This window comes from Mixophyes fleayi, chromosome 11 (assembly GCF_038048845.1).
Source record: "Mixophyes fleayi isolate aMixFle1 chromosome 11, aMixFle1.hap1, whole genome shotgun sequence".
Lineage (NCBI taxonomy): Eukaryota > Metazoa > Chordata > Amphibia > Anura > Limnodynastidae > Mixophyes > Mixophyes fleayi.
This window is the reverse complement of record NC_134412.1, coordinates 16,789,524-16,813,125: the sequence shown is the minus strand read 5'-3', so window position 1 is coordinate 16,813,125 and position 23,602 is coordinate 16,789,524. Positions and strand designations below refer to the sequence as shown.

Genomic DNA, 23,602 nt, shown 5'->3' with positions numbered 1-23,602 from the left:
TAACACTACTGTCTCCCCTCTCTTACACCAGTGCTCTGCTCCCTCTGTCTCACACTGTCCTCTCTCTAATAACACTATTGTCTCCCCTCTCTTACACCAGTGCTCTGCTCCCTCTGTCTCACACTGTCCTCTCTCTAATAACACTACTGTCTCCCCTCTCTTACACCAGTGCTCTGCTCTCTCTGTCTCACACTGTCCTCTCTCTAATAACACTACTGTCTCCTCTCTCTTACACCAGTGCTCTGCTCCCTCTGTCTCACACTGTCCTCTCTCTAATAACACTACTGTCTCCCCTCTCTTACACCAATGCTCTGCTCCCTCTGTCTCACACTGTCCTCTCTCTAATAACACTACTGTCTCCCCTCTCTTACACCAGTGCTCTGCTCTCTCTGTCTCACACTGTCCTCTCTCTAATAACACTACTGTCTCCCCTCTCTTACACCAGTGCTCTGCTCCCTCTGTCTCGCACTGTCCTCTCTCTAATAACACTACTGTCTCCTCTCTTACACCAGTGCTCTGCTCCCTCTCTCTCACACTGTCCTCTCTCTAATAACACTACTGTCTCCCCTCTCTTACACCAGTGCTCTGCTCCCTCTGTCTCACACTGTCCTCTCTCTAATAACACTACTGTCTCCCCTCTCTTACACCAGTGCTCTGCTCCCTCTGTCTCACACTGTCCTCTCTCTAATAACACTACTGTCTCCCCTCTCTTACACCAGTGCTCTGCTCCCTCTGTCTCACACTGTCCTCTCTCTAATAACACTACTGTCTCCCCTCTCTTACACCAGTGCTCTGCTCCCTCTGTCTCACACTGTCCTCTCTCTAATAACACTACTGTCTCCCCTCTCTTACACCAGTGCTCTGCTCCCTCTGTCTCACACTGTCCTCTCTCTAATAACACTACTGTCTCCCCTCTCTTACACCAGTGCTCTGCTCCCTCTGTCTCACACTGTCCTCTCTCTAATAACACTACTGTCTCCCCTCTCTTACACCAGTGCTCTGCTCCCTCTGTCTCACACTGTCCTCTCTCTAATAACACTACTGTCTCCCCTCTCTTACACCAGTGCTCTGCTCCCTCTGTCTCACACTGTCCTCTCTCTAATAACACTACTGTCTCCCCTCTCTTACACCAGTGCTCTGCTCCCTCTGTCTCACACTGTCCTCTCTCTAATAACACTACTGTCTCCCCTCTCTTACACCAGTGCTCTGCTCTCTCTGTCTCACACTGTCCTCTCTCTAATAACACTACTGTCTCCTCTCTCTTACATCAGTGCTCTGCTCCCTCTGTCTCGCACTGTCTTCTCTCTAATAACACTACTGTCTCCCCTCTCTTACACCAGTGCTCTGCTCCCTCTGTCTCACACTGTCCTCTCTCTAATAACACTACTGTCTCCCCTCTCTTACACTAGTGCTCTGCTCCCTCTGTCTCACACTGTCCACTCTCTAATAACACTACTGTCTCCTCTCTCTTACACCAGTGCTCTGCTCCCGCTGTCTCACACTGACCTCTCTCTAATAACACTACTGTCTCCTCTCTCTTACACCAGTGCTCTGCTCCCTCTGTCTCACACTGTCCTCTCTCTAATAACACTACTGTCTCCTCTCTCTTACACCAGTGCTCTGCTCCCTCTGTCTCACACTGTCCTCTCTCTAATAACACTACTGTCTCCTCTCACTTACACCAGTGCTCTGCTCCCTCTGTCTCTCACTGACCTCTCTCTAATAACACTACTGTCTCCCCTCTCTTACACCAGTGCTCTGCTCCCTCTGTCTCACACTGTCCTCTCTCTAATAACACTACTGTCTCCTCTCACTTACACCAGTGCTCTGCTCTCTCTGTCTCACACTGTCCTCTCTCTAATAACAGTACTGTCTACCCTCTCTTACACCAATGCTCTGCTCTCTCTGTCTCACACTGTCCTCTCTCTAATAACACTACTGTCTCCCCTCTCTTACACCAGTGCTCTGCTCTCTCTGTCTCACACTGTCCTCTCTCTAATAACACTACTGTCTCCTCTCTCTTACACCAGTGCTCTGCTCTCTCTGTCTCACACTGTCCTCTCTCTAATAACACTACTGTCTCCCCTCTCTTACACCAGTGCTCTGCTCCCTCTGTCTCACACTGTCCTCTCTCTAATAACACTATTGTCTCCCCTCTCTTACACCAGTGCTCTGCTCCCTCTGTCTCACACTGTCCTCTCTAATAACCCTACTGTCTCCTCTCTTACACCAGTGCTCTGCTCTCTCTGTCTCACACTGTCCTCTCTCTAATACCACTACTGTCTCCCCTCTCTTACACCAGTGCTCTGCTCCCTCTGTCTCACACTGTCCTCTCTCTAATAACACTACTGTCTCCTCTCTCTTACACCAGTGCTCTGCTCTCTCTGTCTCACACTGTCCTCTCTCTAATAACCCTACTGTCTCCTCTCTTACACCAGTGCTCTGCTCTCTCTGTCTCACACTGTCCTCTCTCTAATACCACTACTGTCTCCCCTCTCTTACACCAGTGCTCTGCTCCCGCTGTCTCACACTGACCTCTCTCTAATAACACTACTGTCTCCTCTCTCTTACACCAGTGCTCTGCTCCCTCTGTCTCACACTGTCCTCTCTCTAATAACACTACTGTCTCCTCTCTCTTACACCAGTGCTCTGCTCCCTCTGTCTCACACTGTCCTCTCTCTAATAACACTACTGTCTCCTCTCACTTACACCAGTGCTCTGCTCCCTCTGTCTCTCACTGACCTCTCTCTAATAACACTACTGTCTCCCCTCTCTTACACCAGTGCTCTGCTCCCTCTGTCTCACACTGTCCTCTCTCTAATAACACTACTGTCTCCTCTCACTTACACCAGTGCTCTGCTCTCTCTGTCTCACACTGTCCTCTCTCTAATAACAGTACTGTCTACCCTCTCTTACACCAATGCTCTGCTCTCTCTGTCTCACACTGTCCTCTCTCTAATAACACTACTGTCTCCCCTCTCTTACACCAGTGCTCTGCTCTCTCTGTCTCACACTGTCCTCTCTCTAATAACACTACTGTCTCCCCTCTCTTACACCAGTGCTCTGCTCCCTCTGTCTCACACTGTCCTCTCTCTAATAACACTACTGTCTCCTCTCTCTTACACCAGTGCTCTGCTCCCTCTGTCTCACACTGTCCTCTCTCTAATAACACTACTGTCTCCCCTCTCTTACACCAGTGCTCTGCTCTCTCTGTCTCACACTGTCCTCTCTCTAATAACACTACTGTCTCCCCTCTCTTACACCAGTGCTCTGCTCTCTCTGTCTCACACTGTCCTCTCTCTAATAACACTACTGTCTCCTCTCTCTTACACCAGTGCTCTGCTCTCTCTGTCTCACACTGTCCTCTCTCTAATAACACTACTGTCTCCCCTCTCTTACACCAGTGCTCTGCTCCCTCTGTCTCACACTGTCCTCTCTCTAATAACACTATTGTCTCCCCTCTCTTACACCAGTGCTCTGCTCCCTCTGTCTCACACTGTCCTCTCTCTAATAACCCTACTGTCTCCTCTCTTACACCAGTGCTCTGCTCTCTCTGTCTCACACTGTCCTCTCTCTAATACCACTACTGTCTCCCCTCTCTTACACCAGTGCTCTGCTCCCTCTGTCTCACACTGTCCTCTCTCTAATAACACTACTGTCTCCTCTCTCTTACACCAGTGCTCTGCTCTCTCTGTCTCACACTGTCCTCTCTCTAATAACACTACTGTCTCCTCTCTCTTACACCAGTGCTCTGCTCTCTGTCTCACACTGTCCTCTCTCTAATAACACTACTGTCTCCCCTCTCTTACACCAGTGCTCTGCTCCCTCTGTCTCACACTGTCCTCTCTCTAATAACACTACTGTCTCCTCTCTCTTACACCAGTGCTCTGCTCTCTCTGTCTCACACTGTCCTCTCTCTAATAACACTACTGTCTCCTCTCTCTTACACCAGTGCTCTGCTCTCTCTGTCTCACACTGTCCTCTCTCTAATAACACTACTGTCTCCTCTCTCTTACACCAGTGCTCTGCTCCCTCTGTCTCACACTGTCCTCTCTCTAATAACATTACTGTCTCCTCTCTCTTACACAAGTGCTCTGCTCCCTCTGTCTCACACTGTCCTCTCTCTAATAACACTACTGTCTCCTCTCTCTTACACCAGTGCTCTGCTCCCTCTGTCTCACACTGTCCTCTCTCTAATAACACTACTGTCTCCTCTCTCTTACACCAGTGCTCTGCTCCCTCTGTCTCACACTGTCCTCTCTCTAATAACACTACTGTCTCCTATCTCTTACACCAGTGCTCTGCTCCCTCTGTCTCACACTGTCCTCTCTCTAATAACACTACAGTCTCCTCTCTCTTACACCAGTGCTCTGCTCCCTCTGTCTCACACTGTCCTCTCTCTAATAACACTATTGTCTCCCCTCTCTTACACCAGTGCTCTGCTCCCTCTGTCTCACACTGTCCTCTCTCTAATAACACTACTGTCTCCTCTCTCTTACACCAGTGCTCTGCTCCCTCTGTCTCACACTGTCCTCTCTCTAATAACACTACTGTCTCCTCTCTCTTACACCAGTGCTCTGCTCCCTCTGTCTCACACTGTCCTCTCTCTAATAACACTACTGTCTCCTCTCTCTTACACCAGTGCTCTGCTCCCTCTGTCTCACACTGACCTCTCTCTAATAACACTACTGTCTCCCATCTCTTACACCAGTGCTCTGCTCCCTCTGTCTCACACTGTCCTCTCTCTAATAACACTACTGTCTCCTCTCTCTTACACCAGTGCTCTGCTCCCTCTGTCTCACACTGTCCTCTCTCTAATAACACTACTGTCCCCTCTCTCTTACACCAGTGCTCTGCTCTCTGTCTCACACTGTCCTCTCTCTAATAACACTACTGTCTCCCCTCTCTTACACCAGTGCTCTGCTCTCTCTGTCTCACACTGTCCTCTCTCTAATAACACTACTGTCTCCCGTCTCTTACACCAGTGCTCTGCTCCCTCTGTCTCGCACTGTCCTCTCTCTAATAACACTACTGTCTCCTCTCTTACACCAGTGCTCTGCTCTCTCTGTCTCACACTGTCCTCTCTCTAATAACACTACTGTCTCCTCTCTCTTACACCAATGCTCTGCTCCCTCTGTCTCGCACTGTCCTCTCTCTAATAACACTACTGTCTCCTCTCTTACACCAGTGCTCTGCTCTCTCTGTCTCACACTGTCCTCTCTCTAATAACACTACTGTCTCCCCTCTCTTACACCAGTGCTCTGCTCTCTCTGTCTCACACTGTCCTCTCTCTAATAACACTACTGTCTCCTCTCTCTTACACCAATGCTCTGCTCCCTCTGTCTCACACTGTCCTCTCTCTAATAACACTACTGTCTCCTCTCTCTTACACCAGTGCTCTGCTCTCTCTGTCTCGCACTGTCCTCTCTCTAATAACACTACTGTCTCCCCCATTCTATCTCCCCTTTCTCTTACACCTCTGCACATTCCACTCTTCCTATGCTGTTCTTACACCTCTGTTCTCTTCGCTTTCTCATAAACAGCTGCTTCTATCTCTTTCGATTTATATATTCAGGGTTGATAGAACTTGGAGGTCATTTATGAACAGTGAATAAACTTGTTTTTCATTTATGCACAGAAGCAGATTCATTACTGCTCTGTGTGGCCGGCTCCTAACATCATAAGTATCTGAAACGTCTGCTAATCTGTGTGTTTATGTATAAAGGGGTCCAACTGCCCAGCAGTAGGTGTCTGGTGATACAAGTTAAGAAGAATCGGCCTTTGCATTCTTTTTTTGTTTCTGGTTTGTAATTGGAAGATGTGTGGTGCATCCAATTGAAAGTATAAGACCAGATACGATCTCCACCACCTAAGAGGTGCTTTAAAAATCAAGTCTACTTGTAGATAGAGATAGGCTGTGTACAGGGAATACTCTGCTCTCTGCCTCATCCAGGGGCAGATTTATCTAACATTCTAATAAGATAGAGTGGAGGTGTTGCCCATAGCAACCAATCAGATTCTTTCTATCATTTTCTAGGGGGTGCTGGATAATTGATAGGTAGAATCTGATTGGTTGTTATGGGCAACACCTCCACTCTATCTTATTAGAAGGTTTGATAAATGTACCCCTAAATGAGGTAGAGAACAGTCCTACATAGATAGATCTACCCTTTAAACTATCTTATTCTGGTAAAAAAAAAACAGGTTTGTACCTGTGGGAGCAAAAGTAGCATATTATCATCATCAATTTATATAGCACCACTAGTTCTGCAGCGCTGTACAGAGAACTCACTCACATCAGTCCTTGCCCCATTATAGCTTACAGTCTACATTCCCTAACACACACCAGAGTAGGGTCAATTTGATAGCAGCCTATTAAACTACTAGTATGTTTTTGTAGTGTGGGAGCAAATCAGAGCCTCAGGAGGACACCCACGCAAACACGGGGAGAACATACAAACTTCACACAGATATGGCCATGGTCTGGAATTGAAAATGGCTCCAGTGCTGTGAGGTAGAAATGCTAACCACTAAGACACCACGCTGCACGCTAAGCAAATGTGCTTAACACGGTGTCACCGAGGACCGCCGTGTCCTACTTATTCCTGCCGACGCTGCCACCTTGTTCTGCAAATCCATTCGCTTATAGTCTAGGTGCATTTGCACTATTGTAGGCATGTGACATCATAAAACAGCATTTACACTGCATTTTTGCATGTCCATAAATGAGCCTTGATGACGTATGTATTTTTAACCCCTAGATATTGCATCTGCCGTGCACACTTAATCTCTGTGCATTTAGCTCTGAAGTTGTCGGAGAAGCCAGCGATGCACTGGTAGGTTTATTGTCCTTTCTATCTATTTTTCTGCTGACATTTCTGTGTTATGTTGGGCTAGGGACCCTACAGTGGAAATGTGATGAGTGTGTAAATGTTTGCATTGCACGAATTAGCGTGGTCCGTGCCTACAGTGAGTAGATGCTCCAGGCCTGAGGAGTCGTTTAAAGGTCTCGTACATGTAGAAAGTACCAGGACCCCCAGTTACGTCATGCCGCGGGCCGATTTGCTCTAATGTTACAAGACAGCAAGACTGAACCCATCTTATGATGCATATAATGGCTGAAGTATATAGTAAATATGGTACAAATCCCCAGCCAGTGCTTGCATTACAAAGGTCATTTTTTTTATTACTTTTGTCTACTCTGTTGATAAATATATATTTACCGGTAGACAGTTACTCTTTGGTAGTCATGTTTTATAAATCTGTTCCCTGAGATGTGTAAAACTCAATGTCACCATGTATTTTTCACCTGAGTCACACAAACATGGACTCTTGTCCGTGTCTATATTGCGCATTATTTGTCATTTAATCTCTTTATCTCCCCCCTCTCTGTTCCTCCCTTATTCTGTCCTCTAAATAATTCCCTCTGTTAGTCTCTTTTCCACTATTTCTCTTCCTCATCCCCATCTCTTCTAATGATATGAGGGGGGTGGGCTGGGTCAGAAGCCCTTTGGCCCTCGGGACTGTAGGGGGAAGGGGAGGTAGAGAGGACAAAGGCCACGGTGCTACTGTCCCTTTGTCTACAAAGGAGCGACAGAAACACTACCGCAGATTGCCTGCAGGTGGCAGCAGACTGATAATCAGAGGATGAGGATTCACTTATACTGTCACAATACACAATGACCTGTGTAAGCATTTATACCACTTTTCCACAGACAATGCATTTTCTTATTTTAATCTATAAAGTTGCTCAGGATTTATCAAGCAGAGCTGGTCCTGTCTGTACACTGCCTCATTGTGCAGAGCTGTATAATACACAGACTGGGGGTCATATATGATGTGGGGCCGAGCACATTACAAAAGGCACGATTGCACGATGTTTGTGTCATGCACCTGCTTTTTGTGCATTTGTAACCAGTCTGTTATGATGATGGCTTCTGTGTGAGTAAAGGGATTTTTTTTTTGCACAGGAATTGACCGTGCAATAGATAAATGGGGACTAACTTTGTAATGAAAAAAGAACAAACATACACAGAGTGTGTGAGCCTGATATTTACATTTACTAAGCCTGGAGAACAGATATTTAAGTTGTTTAATGTGAAGATGGAGGTCAGAGGTTACCCTTAGAATGCACCCTGTAACCTGCAAAGATAAACGTATTAGTACCACATACCGGCTGCAGACAGACATTATCATAATCATCATCATTTATTTATATAGCGCCAACATATTCAGTAGCGCTTTACAATTGGGGACAAATACAGTAAGAAACAAACTGGGTAAAACAGACAAAGAGGTGAGAAGGCTGCTCGCAAGCTTACAATATATGGGACAATGGGAGTTTGATACATGAGGTTAAGTCTACATTTTGCATTTCTGTTCAGCCAGACTGCAAAGGTAAAAGTGATTTGTAAGCTAAATGATCCCGTCACACAACAATGTTGGTCAGGGGGTAGTTGTATTGTGTGAAATTGTGTAACGGATGGTAATAGGGTAATGTAGTGAGGTTAAGAGGGTGGTGGAGGAATATTATAAGCTTGTCTGAAGAGGTGGGTTTTCAGAGAATGCTTGAAAGTTTGTAGACCAGAGGAGAGTCTTATTGTGCGATGGAGAGAATTCCATAGAGTAGGTACAGCCCGACAAAAGTCCTGTGCAGGGAATGGGAGGATATGATGAGGGTGGATGAGAGACGCAGATCTTGTGCAGAACGGAGTTGCAGAGTTGGGAGATATTTTGAGACAAGTGAGGAGATGTATGTTGGTGCAGCTTTGTAGGTTAGTAAAAGTATTTTATATTGGATTCGGTAGAAAACAGGCAGCCAGTGTCGAGACATACAGAGTGATTCAGCAGAGGAATAACGATTTGCATGGAAAATCAACCTTGCCGCAGTCTGCAAAATAAGTTGTAGGGGTTTGAGTCTGTTTTGGGGAAGACCAGTAAGGAGGGAATTGCAATAGTCAATGCGGGAGATGATAAGTGCATCAATTAAGGTTTTTGCAGTGTCTTGTGTGAGATATGTGCGAATTCTGGAAATGTTTTTTAGATGCGCTGCTTGTGTCTTTGGTACGCTGACTTTTATCTGTATTTTCTGTATTTCCTTGTGGTCAGCGGCTAGTACACCGTTCTGTGGCTATGTCTCCATAGAGGACAATTAGTCCTATTGTGCCTGATTCATTAAGGAACACAAAGCAAACGTAACGTGCGTTTTTTTTTTCTAAAACGCGCGTAATTCGGGTACACACACGTCCGTAATCACCAAAGAGCGGATCTGAAGACACGTGCGGAGCTAGGTACGTTCTGCTCTACTAGACTGCAGGATATGTCCAATATATATGTGGAATCTCACAACGGAATGCCCAGAATTTTTTTAAAAGAAACTATACAATTAATATTCCATGTTAATAAGAACAATATAATTGTTAATAAATAAAAGTAAAAAATAAATAATGGTGTTTTTTTCCCCCCATGAAATACATTTATCATAATGTAATTAATGTCTACTTTTTTACAGTTACCCCTGATTGCAAGCACATGTCCTAGCGTGCATACACAGCCGTCATCACTAGTAATCGGCACTTAGACTAGACCTTGAGATACGGCTGATTTGCAAGTACCTGAGAGATGTCCAGAGCTTGCATCGTATGCTTCTGTGTGCGTTGGAGCTTGTCACGCCTTCACTGCGGCCAAACGCCCTTTCCTTGCCCTGTTCCCTCCCTGAAATTGTAGGCTGTAATAAATGTTCTTTGCGCTCGAAGATGTATTGGAAGCTGCTGCGTTCTGTGGCGTACGGTCCGGTTCTGGAGTAATTGTCCGCACAGAATCGCCGTTTACGTGCCTTAATGAATCGGGCCCAGCGTGAACAAGCGCACTATAGACGGAGAGCAATGCCTTCTGCGCTGAGCCTCATGGGTAAATTATCTACAGACGTGTGCCCAAGGCGCCTCGGTCTCACTCAGGGAAGTCACTATACTTTTTTCGGGCACTGAGAATCACTTACCTCAGTGGATTCCAAACTTTTTCAGTTCCAGAATTTTTTCAAGGCACCCCTAAGCCAAATAATTACCAAGTAGTCCCCCGCTATGCTTACCACTGGCCCTGGCCGAGGCACCCCTGTGAGGTCTCCAGGGAGCCTAGGCGCACTGTTTGGGAACCACTGACTTACCTCCTGCTCCCCACCCAAAACTGTCCCACCCCAAAATAATTCCCAACATACTAATAACATCTGTACTAATCTGACTATAGTTTTGAACAGTCCCAGGTTTCAGAGATATGTATGGGCAGCACGGTGGCTCAGTGGTTAGCACTTCTGCCTCACAGCGCTTGGGTCATGAGTTCAATTCCCGACCATGGCCTTATCTGTGTGGAGTTTGTATGTTCTCCCCGTGTTTGCGTGGGTTTCCTCCGGGTGCTCCAGTTTCCACCCACACTTCAAAAACATACTGGTAGGTTAATTGGCTGCTATCAAAATTGACCCTAGTCTCTTCCTCTCTGTCTGTCTGTGTATGTTGGGGAATTTAGACTGTAAGCTCCAATGGGGCAGGGACTGATGTGGGGGAGTTCTCTGTACAGCGCTGCGGAATCAGTGGCGCTATATAAATAAATGGTGATGATGATGATGATATGTCCCTGTTTTTCAGAACCAAGTGATTCAGTCCCTGTTAAAGTGCAAACAATTTGCATTATAATCATAGGCAATAAAATATTCTGATGGGGAATGTAGTGTACTTGATGTGCTTACATGCGTCTGCTCCGCAGTCCCTGGAATTGATAGTGTTGGAAAGAATACATATACATTACTTGTATCTGCTGAATGTGATTGCAGATTGACTGAGGGGGTCTTATAGGCCCCCTATACAACAGGGCTACAAAGCAGTCACTATGGCTGCAATCATGTCCTTGTACGTATAAGTAGACGCCTGCCCTTTGTAAGAGACTCTCCTTTGTCTGCCACATGTTCTCCAAATTCCGTCCTCAAGGACAATCAAAAGATCTCATTGTCGGTGAAATGCATATAGCGAGATTCACTGGTTAATGAACAGGTAAAGCACAGGCGCCACCTTCAGTTCAGGTGCTATAATGCTAAATGGTAAAGAGGCAAAGGGCACATGTAAACACATAAACATCCTTATTGTAAGCACACAGCTTCCTATACACTGGTCCGTTTACTATTGCAGTTGCGTAGGAAGGAATGAAGAAATAGATGTGTAGCAACTGAGCACAGGTAACTGGTATCGTATACTAAAGCTGGGTACACACCTATGTACTCTTACTTCAGATGCGATTTCTGTAACGATTTCACCAACGACTGAAAGTCCCGATGATCATGCAGATTCATGCGAACACACCTACACGATTTACCTTCAGATCTATGATCTTCATCTCTCATAACCATCTGCTGAAAAGATCATAACTCTGCCGCCTCTGCAGATATCTGCCTACGCAGCTGGTCGTGAGTGCGTACACACTTCCACATTTGCCCGACAATGTTCCATCGTGGATCGTGATTTTTAGGAAGTTTAGAAAAGCAAATCAACAGATGCGATGTGCTTTGGCGCGGTAAAACATGATCGTGGGAGCGCATACTCTTGCAATATCCGAACAGATGGGCGTGAATCGTGTGACCTGCGCGATAAATGCACAGATATGTACCCGGCTGAAGTGGCAAATATCTGGGCAAAGCATTTAGTAGCCGGCAGAAGGTTCATGTTGGAGGGTCTGATGGTTTAAATCTCTTGTCAATCAATAAAACAAAGAAACTTAATAAAAACGCCCTGTTGAACGATAGTGTTAGCTGAAATAAAGTGCTTCTATTGCCCACCTTCAAAATGAATATTAAAATAAAGTCGGGGGGAAAATCATTGAAAAATGTGTTGTTCACAGAATCACACCTATACTCATGTCTGAGTCACCCATACTGTATTGTGCTGTGAGGAGTTTGATAGCCAGTAGGCCGACAAATCCTCCCCCGATGACTATGAGGGACCCTTCAACGCTTAATTCTGCAATTTCATTGAAGACATGAGAATAATCCAAAATCTCAGAAGCGAGTGAGTAACGTCACTGATCTCTGCTCACATATAACAAGCAGCTCTTTAAATGCAAAGCACTGTGTTCGTCACAATCCGCATTTAAACGCCACAGCAGAATAATTGCGTAATACGCAGTTATTGTGCCTCTCTTTTACGCTGCTAAATGTACACCTGTAAAACGGATGTGGTACCACACGCAGCGTGTAGACAGCCGACACTTGTTGTACTCAGCACAGTACCTGCCTAAGCCACGTCCAAGTTCATCTTATTCTCCCGCCTTCCCCAGCCCAGACAGCAGCCTATCAATAGGTTAATCTGGAGGTCGGCAGGTCAGGATTATTGAGAAAGTGATTAGGTCCCCGTCAGATCAATTTCTCCTTAGCTGCCCCTCCCTGGACACATAAACACCATTGATTTTGTGTGTGTTTAACATGTCTGTGGAAAAACATTGATCCACCTTCCTGGAGAGAGGGAGGAGGGGTGAGTGCTTTCTCCGGCACCCTTCCCGACGACAAGCCGTTACCCTAGTACAACATCTCCTATCAATGTCACAGCAATACTACCTGTTTGCCCGGGTCCTCTGACCTGATGGGTAAGGGGGGAGCGGCCAAGGGTTACAATTTTACGTCCCAATTTGTTTTCCCCCAGCATGTATTTTATTGACGATTTAAAACTAGGTTCTTGGATTGCTCTGGACGGAATTGGTTTATCGGTTTTGCCCCTGTGTAAAGAATTACTTTACTTAAAAAAGACCCCTTGTCACTCTTGACAAAAGCTGTAGATAAATCGGTCAGCATTTCTTACAGGATCGTTAATCACCTCTGTTTTTTTTCTTCTCCAACAGAAGGTTTTAACATTTTATTTTTAATCTGGATTTGTTTAACCAATTAGGGTAATTACGAAGTGACTGGATGGATGATATGTGTGTAATGACTGGGATACGGTTGGAACGTAGCTGTGCGGTATACAGAATTCCTCTGCAGAGCTTCGGAATGGTTATGAGATTAAATCCGTCTCCCAACGTATTCCTGGTCTGGTTGACATTACACAGCAGAGTCATCATGTGTGTTTCTTTCCATGGGGAGCGGTGGGACATTTACCGGAAGATGCTGGCCTGTGCAGATTTTCCCAAATAATTTGCCTACTAAGGGCCTTTTTGGTTAAGCGGTGTTATCCCCTCCGGTACGATGTGGGTCAGTATTCCAGAAACTTTAGGGAAAGGTGGGAAAATAGGATGTACTGGGTGAGGTTATTTCAACAAGCAATCAGATTATGTAAATACTGGGATATATTGTACAATAATAACTTTAGTTTAAGGTCACTGCACCATTAAAAAGTTATCTCACGTTACCCATAGTCAGAAAAATGATTCATCAGTTGTATAATGTAATAGGGGGAGTTATAAACATAATGTATATAAGAATATGGTCGTTTAAGATAACAGATGTATGGTGTAATTGGGGGAGATAATGGAAGAGGTGTAGTGAGTATAAGAGAACAGGTGTATGGTGTAATTGGGGGAGATAATGGGAAGGGGTGTAGTGAGTATTAGGGAACAGGTGTATGGTGTAATTGGGGGAGATAGTGGGAGGGGTGTAGTGAGTATTAGAGAACAGGTGTATGGTGTAACGGGGAGATAATGGGAGAGGGTGTAGTGAGTATTAGAGAACAGGTATATGGTGTAAATGAGGGAGATAATGGGAGGGGGTGTAGTGAGTATTAGGGAACAGGTGTATGGTGTAATTGGGGCAGGTAATGGGAGGGGGTGTAGTCAGTATTAGAGAATGGGTGTATGGTGTAATTGGAGATAATGGGAGGGGGTGTAGTCAGTATTAGAGAATGGGTGTATGGTGTAATTGGAGATAATGGGAGGGGTGTAGTAAGTATTAGAGAACAGATGTATGGTGTAATTGGGGGAGATAATGGGAGGGGTGTAGTGAGTATTAGAGAACAGATATATGGTGTAATTGGGGGAGATAATGGGAGGGGTGTAGTGAGTATAAGAGAACAGATATATGGTGTCATTGAGTGAGGTAATGGGATAGGGTGTAGTGAGTATTAGAGAACAGATATATGGTGTCATTGAGTGAGGTAATGGGATAGGGTGTAGTGAGTATTAGAGAACAGGTGTATGGTGTAATTGGGGGAGATAATGGGAGAGGGTGTAGTGGGTATTAGAGAATAGGTGTATGGTGTAATTGGGTGAGGTGATGGGAGGGGGTGGAGTGAGTATTAGAGAACAGGTGTATGTGTAATTGGGTGAGGTAATGGGAGGGGGTGTAGTGAGTATTAGAGAACAGGTGTATGTGTAATTGGGGGAGATAATGGGAGGGGGTGTAGTGAGTATTAGGGAACAGGTGTATGGTGTCATTGAGTGAGGTAATGGGATAGGGTGTAGTAAGTATTAGAGAATAGATGTATGGTGTAATTGGGGTAGGTAATGGGAGGGGGTGGAGTGAGTATTAGAGAACAGGTGTATGGTGTAATTGGGTGAGGTAATGGGAGGGGGTGTAGTGAGTATTAGAGAACAGGTGTATGTGTAATTGGGGGAGATAATGGGAGGGGTGTAGTCAGTATTAGAGAATGGGTGTATGGTGTAATTGGGGGAGATAATGGGAGGGGGTGTAGTGAGTATTAGGGAACAGGTGTATGGTGTAATTGGGGCAGGTAATGGGAGGGGGTGTAGTCAGTATTAGAGAATGGGTGTATGGTGTAATTGGAGATAATGGGAGGGGGTGTAGTCAGTATTAGAGAATGGGTGTATGGTGTAATTGGAGATAATGGGAGGGGTGTAGTAAGTATTAGAGAACAGATGTATGGTGTAATTGGGGGAGATAATGGGAGGGGTGTAGTGAGTATTAGAGAATGGGTGTATGGTGTAATTGGAGATAATGGGAGGGGTGTAGTCAGTATTAGAGAATGGGTGTATGGTGTAATTGGGGGAGATAATGGGAGGGGTGTAGTAAGTATTAGAGAACAGGTGTATGGTGTAATTGGGTGAGGTAATGGGAGGGGGTGTAGTGAGTATTAGAGAACAGGTGTATGTGTAATTGGGGGAGATAATGGGAGGGGTGTAGTCAGTATTAGAGAATGGGTGTATGGTGTAATTGGGGGAGATAATAGGAGGGGTGTAGTAAGTATTAGAGAACAGATGTATGGTGTAATTGGGGGAGGTAATGGGAGGGGGTGTAGTGAATATTAGAGAACAGGTGTATGGTGTAATTGGGTGAGGTAATGGGAGGGGGTGTAGTGAGTATTAGAGAACAGGTGTATGGTGTAATTGGGGGAGATAATGGGAGGGGTGTAGTCAGTATTAGAGAATGGGTGTATGGTGTAATTGGGGGAGATAAAGGGAGGGGGTGTAGTGAGTATTAGAGAACAAGTGTATGGTGTACTTGGGGGAGATAAAGGGAGGGGGTGGAGTGAGAATTAGAGAACAGGTGTAATTGGGGGAGATAAAGGGAGGGGGTGTAGTGAGAATTAGAGAACAGGTGTATGGTGTAATTAGGTGAGGTAATGGGAGGGGTGTAGTAAGTATTAGAGAACAGATGTATGGTGTAATTGGGGCAGGTAATGGGAGGGGGTGGAGTGAGTATTAGAGAACAGGTGTATGGTGTAATTGGGTGAGGTAATGGGAGGGGGTGTAGTGAGTATTAGAGAACAGGTGTATGTGTAATTGGGGGAGATAATGGGAGGGGTGTAGTCAGTATTAGAGAATGGGTGTATGGTGTAATTGGGGGAGATAATAGGAGGGGTGTAGTAAGTATTAGAGAACAGATGTATGGTGTAATTGGGGGAGGTAATGGGAGGGGGTATAGTGAGTATTAGAGAACAGGTGTATGGTGTAATTGGGGGAGATAATGGGAGGGGTGTAGTCAGTATTAGAGAATGGGTGTATGGTGTAATTGGGGGAGATAAAGGGAGGGGGTGTAGTGAGTATTAGAGAACAAGTGTATGGTGTACTTGGGGGAGATAAAGGGAGGGGGTGTAGTGAGAATTAGAGAACAGGTGTAATTGGAGGGGGAGATAAAGGGAGGGGGTGTAGTGAGAATTAGAGAACAGTTGTAATTGGGGGAGATAAAGGGAGGGGGTGTAGTGAGAATTAGAGAACAGGTGTAATTGGGGGAGATAAAGGGAGGGGGTGTAGTGAGAATTAGAGAACAGGTGTAATTGGGGGAGATAAAGGGAGGGGGTGTAGTGAGAATTAGAGAACAGGTGTAATTGGGGGAGATAATGGCCAGAGGTGTACTGAGTGATAAGTTATACAGAGTGAGTTATATGAGGGGTTGTACGGGGCCATAATACATTTTTGACTATAGTTATGTGTACAACATTCTGTTCTTCACATGTTTTGCTGAGATTGTTACTACATGCCTTTTATCTGTTATGTTCCTGCCCCCCAGCCCCCCCCCCCCACATCTGCTATAATTCTCCCCACTCTCCACCTTCTGACACTAAGGTTTGATGCTGCTCGATCCAACATGACATCCACATTAATAACTCTCTCTCCATCTCTCCCCTTCTCCATTCTCTCTTTCTTCTATTTCCCCCCTTCCCTCTTCCTTTCTCCGAGCAGAGAGTGATCTCCCCCCCCCCCCTCCCCCTGCTCCGCAGCGGTTAACCCCCTCTGAATCCTTGTTTTGGGGATCGCAGCATGGAAGCTACTGGCCCCGGGAACACGTGGAGCACTTCCTCGCTTCTAATTGTTTTGACTTGGAATCGGCAAGGCGATTAAAGAGCATTGATTTTCTCATACTTACCACATTGATTTTTAAATTTCCTATTGATTCCCGCTCTAAATCTCTGTTTAAACAAGTCCTCACTCGGGAGATGACAAGATCTGATTAGCCCAAGAGCCCACAGAGCCCACAGCCCTTAACCCCTTCCCCGCCGCTGTATGGAACAGAGCTGTATTGGGCCACGGCGTTGTGAGGGCTGTGGGAAAGGTCTGGTACTGTTACTTTATCACACGAGATTACACGGGCAGTGGAAACGTTTTACCTGCTGACGACTCCTTAAAGCCTAGCTTCTATAGCTGGACTGAGTATCTCAGAGACAGGTCTCTTGTATATATACCAGCAGCATTTCTAGATCTCAGACTGTATGTTACAACCTTGATTTACCGGGCCTGAGTCATTAAGGCACGTATCTGCCGATATTGAGCGTATCGTACGCGAAATCACTCTTCGCATACCCAGAACAGGGAGATACAGCCGCCAACTGCATGCGCAGTTGGCGGCTGTATCTCCCTGGCATCCGCCAACTGTTGGCATCCGCCAACTGTCCGCTGCATGCGCGGATGCAACGGACACTTACTGCAGCCTACGATTTCGGGGCGTAAACGAGGGGGGGGAGGAATTGAGTTTAACCATAGTGAATTCACAGTGAGGGCGTGCCACGCTCGAACGCACAACACAGCCGCGTCTGAATCAATCTCGGGGCGTCTCAAAGTTACTTGTCTTTCTGCCGTATCTCTTGTACCAGATGTAGGACTAGTCTAAGTCCTGATTCCTAGTTACGTCAGTCGCATATGCATGCTATAACAAGTGTAAAAATGTACATTATGTACAGTAGACATTAAGGACAGCCTTCTAAATGTTGTTTTTTTTCAAGGGGAAAAAAAATTACATAATTTTATTTTTTTAAATGTTTATTTATAATCTTAAATGACTATGTTATCGACAGGTAACATTAATTGCTTATTATTTTTCTTTTGAAATTTTATACTCCACATCGGTATTGTACGCACCCTGCAGTGTCTGGTCTAGTAGAGACACCACGCGTATCTTTAGGTCTGTTCCTTATTGACTTTGGGAGTACGCAGAGATGATTTATGTACGGGTTATAACAAGCGCACGTTGCGCTCAGTATGCGTGTCTTAATGACTCAGGCCCACCATGTTTTCTGGTAAATTTAGGGGTCAACACTTGTGCTGTTAAACTTGCCCACACGTGCGGAATTTGGAATCAATCGAGGAATCCGATAGTTCACCAGTTCTACTAACCAGCAGCTTCTGTGCTGGGTTTTCTGCTTAGCTGGTTGAGTAGCCATGATCTTCCCCGGTTACACCGTAGTCGGAGTGGCTAATCATCACACTTAAGTCGCAGTTCTGTTCTGATAAGAAAGTTCTGTTCAGTGGTAGATGTTGGTCCTACCAGACGGTCATCCTTGCTGTAATACAGAGATAGTGGCCATCACACTGTGATAATACTACATGTCCCAGCATGCTCTGCACAACAGCCGGAGAGTCACAGTTTGTCTACCTCTGGTTTTATGCTGCAGAGACCAGACAATAATTTTTTTTAATTCTTTTTATTAGAAGTTTTAGTGCTTTTATTTTTTTGAGAACAGACATATTGTAATTTAAGGTATGTAGACGTCTCTTTATTTTCTGTAAATATTTTTGTCTCACATCCAGGTACTGTTATTATTGAGACTTACTCCATACTTAGCAAGCCAACTCTGTACCAACTCCTCCTGTCTACACTGAGGTTTCTAAACCTCACAAGTCTCTTGTTCATACGCCATTTTCTTTCCAAACCTCGCTAGCCTGGGCACTGTAAATTAAGGGTAAAAATACCTTACCCAAAGTATGTCTGGTTTATTGGTCTCTACGCCGATCCTCCAAAGCTCGACCAACCTCCTAGATACGCAATGAGTTTCTAAAACCTGATTGGTCTCTAATTAATTTGCGTTATAAACCTCACAGGTCTTTTCTCATCAGTCTCTTAAGCTCGGGTCTTTTAAAACCTCATAGGTCTCTGATTCGTTTGAGTCATGTTTCTGCGCCTCACCAGCTTTTGGCGAAGTACCTTCTTCATGTACAACTACCTGACCCAACATCACAGATTGTGTTGCATCTGCATGAATCTATCTAAACTGCAGATAATTCTTCTTCAAGGGCATCAATATTCCAAAACAATATTAGTCCAGGTTCCTTCTAACAGTCGCACCTATTCCATAATTGTCTCCAACAACAACCATTGGTCTGAACTTGTCCGTGTGTATTCTATTCAATATCAATTGTATCTTCGTCAGTGGATTTTGCTCCTACAGGCATATGGTGCACCAGCAGAAACTACCTAAATGTCACTTTCTTTACGTAGAATGTTTTAAATAAAAAGTTATTAGGGAATCCTAGATCATTCCAACACATTATGTGTTTGTCATTGTACTGCTAAAAGGAAATTCACTTTAGAGATCTGTAGAATTAACACAGATACATGTCATTGTTTTAGTGGATGTACTATTCCATGCACTAGATATCCGCCAGGGCAAATAGCACTAAAACATTGTACGGACCTGCAATTTGTCACTGTAATATGGCCACGTGACTAAACGGCAGCAAAAAAAAATTACCCTGGGCAGCTGCGAATACCCTGGGCAATATCAAATCATCAAACTCTGATATTGCTTTCAGGTATAGAAAGGGCATCTTTTTATACAAACCTATTGCCTGTAGAGGCAAAGGACTGACTACGTCAATTTACAAGAAATCCAATTTTATATATATATATATATATATATATATATATATATATATATATATATATATATAATATATATATAAAATAATCACTGCTCTAGTGGCTGACATGAATACTTTGTAATTGAAGCTGTGTGCATGTGAAATTAACATTGTCTGCTTTATTGCCACGATAAGCACATTCCAAAAACTTTTATTTAAGTGTGTGTTGGTGCATGTTTGGCACTGAAAGAGTTAAACAGGATCTTCACTGCTTCAATGTATTAAGTTGTATGCTGTAGATCTTAGGCAAATTATAATATATATATATATATATATATATATATATATATATATATATATATACATATATATTATGTACACACAGTATACTTGGTTTGTAGGTTACTACAGGTAATTAAGACTGCACAGTGACGTACCTTTAAATGATGTATATGACAACAACTATTATCATTTACAAGCACCAGTTTGCTAGCATGGTATTTGGTCCGTTGCCCATGCGTTCACAATCTACCTTTTACCCCTCAAGCATGTCAACCCGTTCCATGTGACTAAAGTCACATAAAAATCATGTAGTTTAGATTCATAGGACAATATCATTTCACTTCTACCCTTGTGTCACGTTATCTTTAAATTACCCTTGAATATTGCTATTTCAGTTTTTTAATATATATTATACAAATAAAGGAAATGGTTCATTTTACTAATATATATATATATATATATATATATATATATATATATATATAATATGGAGATATTTCTGTCTGCTGTATAACGCATTCACTGTATGGGATGGTACCTGGTTGATTTTGTGAATATGATAATATGTTGTGATACTTTATAAAGCCATTTACAGTAACATCAGATGCACTGATCATAAAGATATATATTATCATATACATCTTATATTTGAGAGAGCGATAAACATATAAATAGATGGATTGCAGTGTATCTCTCTCTCTGTTCCCGTATGTACTTGTAACTGATAAGAATCTATCTTTCTGTAGCACGGTAAATATCTCAATCTATCTTCCTGCTGGTTTAATGCTTTTGTGTTTATGTTATACTTAGTTTATTGGACGTTGTTTTGTACTTGTACAACTGTGTTTTGCGTTCCTAGGTGCTTGTATGTAAAAAAAATTAATTCTGTGGGTTGTATCTGTGCCAAATTATAATTTTTTATTAATACGCGCGCCTAAAGTTTTATTTGTTAATATAACGTCTAATGTGGGGTATATTTTTTTTGTCTTATGGCATCCAAAGAAGAGGTGAATTAATTGCACACAAGGGCTGTATACTGCATTTGATTGCAGGCAGCATAACTCTGGGGTTGCACAAAGCTCAGCGGTTACCCCTCAATTAACCTTTTCCCTGTTAGGGGACTAGCCCCTCCGGCAGGGAACGGGTTAACCTGTTAAGTGCTGGCCATCCCCTGCCGGGGCATTAGCCAAGAGCGGTGTGCCTGTTTGCAGGATGCTCTGTGTTTCTCTCCCTTTGTGCGTGGACACGCCGGGGTGATGGGATAAGAAAGGAATTAGACCCCACACAATAGGATGCATCCCAAAGCCCCTTGCAGAGTGTGTGTCTGTGTGTTAATGATTACCGCTTCCCTTATTGTGTCTGCAGGGACAGCACGCAGCAACTTGTGAAAATAAGTGTTAGGTCATTGTGTGTACACGCACTCACCACGCGCACCGACCCCCTCGACGGGTTCCTTAGCACGGTGCCCGATTTTGGGGCGAAATACCCATCTCATTTTTATTTTTTAAAAAGGAAATCTGAATAGAACAGGACAGTTGTAGCTGGTGGTGGTAAATTAGGATAAGACGTCTGAGTCCATCTCCCCCCCCCCCCTCCTTCCTTGTGTCTCTTTGCATTCAACTTTTAATTTTTCGTTTGGAGTTTTTACAGCGTGCGTCAGTGTACCCCAATGTGCACAAATATATATTATGTCCTCCTCTCTTCATACATGTTCAACACTGTGCCAACGTATATTTGTATATCCTTCCAGTTATGTTTTAAGTAGAACTTTTATTAACCAGCATTATTACATCATGTATAGATTAATAATATGCAGCCATATATGTATATATAAATGCACAAATATAGATACTGAACCAGAGACAAAAAGAGAACAGACTTAAACCGAGACCAGAAACATTTACAAATACAGAACACAAATAGATAAATGTTTATGATAAGGGTGGATACTAAAACAGAATCACTTCGGTACATAGAAAGTTTTAGAACTATTTATGGGTATGTATATGTATGCAAATGACATGTAAATTATGACCACAAGCCAAAACATATCTAGAGGTATACTGAAAAGCTGGCATTATCCCAAAAATAAATTGGCAAGCATATACAAAAATGGGCATATATATTGATATATCCAATACCCTTACATATGCATCTGTATGGACTAGCGGTATATATCAGTTATTATATATAATATAATGCAGATAGCATAGATAGTGCATTGTAATTTATCCATTTACATGACTTTGTACTTAGTCTTTATAACTGATAGTTATGTTCTGATAATCACTGAGATATTGAGCTACAAAATGTACATAAAAATGATAGATATGAGATAGATATGTCTGTGTATATCTATCTGATATCTATTTTTCTTTCTATCTATCTATCTATCTATCTATCTATTTATCTATCTGAGTGGTGAATGCATATATGCACATAAATTGATATCTATAGGATGTAACCTTTATGACAAACATGTTAACATGTATATACATATGTGTACATATATATATATATATATATATATATATATATATATATATATATATATATATATATATAAAATCATTATGAATATGCATGTACTGAGGCTAATTGGAGAGCATGTAAAGCTGTCCATACGTGTGCCTATAAGTATTATATTTAAACACATACATATTGTGCGGAATCATTTCACGGCTCGGTTGTAAAGGGAGACTAGATAGAAGTGTCCATGTTATTAAAATCTTTTGACACTGAGGTCATCCCCATCCCCCACTCCTGCTGTCCTTGATGCTTTATATATATCATAAAATCCCTATATATGTGGCTGAGAACAAAGGTAGATACATATATATATAATATTGCCCCCCCCCCCCCCTTTACATCTGACACCTGAACGCAACGTTAAATCTGTGTATGTACCACGCAGGCTCCATGGAGATTTTATACCTTATTTTAAATGTGTTATTTTTAATAATCCATTTTTTTATCTATATATGTATACCTCCGTTATTTTATTTATATGTTTTATACCCTGTGTCTATTCTATTTCTTTCTGTTTGCTTTCAATGCGATTCTCTGCCATATCTGTTTTCCTCTCTCTCACTTTCTTACTAATTTTCTCCTTTTATGTTCCTTATTGTCCGTTTCCCTCACACGTCCATTCTCAAGGCTTTTATACCTTTATCTTAAACCGCTGTCCACTTTTTTTTGTTATCAGAAATGCTTCTTTCCTGCTCAGAAAAGACTCAAATGTTTCCCTTAATGTTATTTTTATTCATTGCAATTTGTCCTTGATATGTAAATATTATAGTGCTATTCATTTATTTAGCTATTTATATCTATATTTCATTTGACCAATTTGAAACAAAACCACTAGTACCCAAGTTTACATATTTGGTGGTGAATACTACATTTTAGTTTGATTTTTGCAGGCACCTTTGTTGTCTGTGGATCCAAGTGTGTTTGTTCTTTTTTAGACTAAATTATGTAACTGGAAAAGGGGTAGATTTAGATTTTAGTCCGTTGGAAACAGTACATTCTGGTGTTAAATGTACAGTGAACATTTTCTGATGAGTGGATTCGAGCACCTATGAAAGGTTTTATTGCTTTCTTGCATTAATGATCTTATTTTCTGTTAATGTCTATGTTTGTGGCACAGGAACCTGAGAATTTAAGATGTTTCAGAAGACTTTTTGCCTTTTAGTGCTGAAGGGACTAATGGTCTTCTCTCATCAATACCATATCGCACTGTCCAGCCTTTTAAGTTAGAAAATACAATGTATTCTTTAGATTGTGAAAATTGGGTTCTGCTAAAAGCAAAGAGTGAATTTCAAAG

General features: G+C 43.1%; 1 protein-coding gene across 1 annotated transcript in view; it reads left to right on the top strand.

Moving 5' to 3' along the window:
- The window catches only part of POU2F2 (POU class 2 homeobox 2), a 110,867-nt gene that overhangs the window by 5,010 nt on the left and 82,255 nt on the right, over window positions 1-23,602 (top strand). Inside the window, exon 2 of the mRNA XM_075190756.1 lies at window positions 6,762-6,836. The gene's annotated coding sequence lies outside the window, so the exon portion shown is untranslated. The remainder of the gene's footprint in view (window positions 1-6,761; window positions 6,837-23,602) is intronic.